Genomic DNA, 598 nt, shown 5'->3' with positions numbered 1-598 from the left:
TAATTAAATTTCTTCGAATCAAGACGTAGAAACAAGCGAAAGTAATGTGTTTCTATACCTAATGTGTATATAGTCATTAATAATTTAAAAAGACCTCTGAAGGATGTGTACTATTTTTTTTTATAACATCCCCCCTCCCCCCCTGATAAAACTAATGTATTGTAAACGAGATCAACTGACACACTTATTTTCTACATTCATTTTCTACAAGACGATGTATTCATTATTAAGGGAACGATAACACATTTTACAAAAATATGGCTAGTAAGACGACGCGAGTTGTCTTTCTTGTACAAAATACTGTTCCAGATGAAAGACGATCGAAACGTAAGCATTTATAATGATGACGTAAGAAAGGCGACGATTGTCGGATGAATATAAGCAATAGATGATCATTAAAATAGCATTTTAAGAATTATAAATACGGAACTTGTTAGCAGTACCCAAAACATTGTTTTTCGGACACATCAAATTTTATTTTTTCATGAATAGTTATGAAATTCAATAATATTCAAAATTATGGGCTCGCATAATATTACTGGAACTATTATTTAATCTCATAAAATTATGGATTTTCATGGAGCAGTCGAATTTAGCC

This window comes from Mytilus galloprovincialis, chromosome 3, assembly GCF_965363235.1.
Source record: "Mytilus galloprovincialis chromosome 3, xbMytGall1.hap1.1, whole genome shotgun sequence".
NCBI lineage: Eukaryota > Metazoa > Mollusca > Bivalvia > Mytilida > Mytilidae > Mytilus > Mytilus galloprovincialis.
This window is presented reverse-complemented; position numbering follows the sequence as displayed.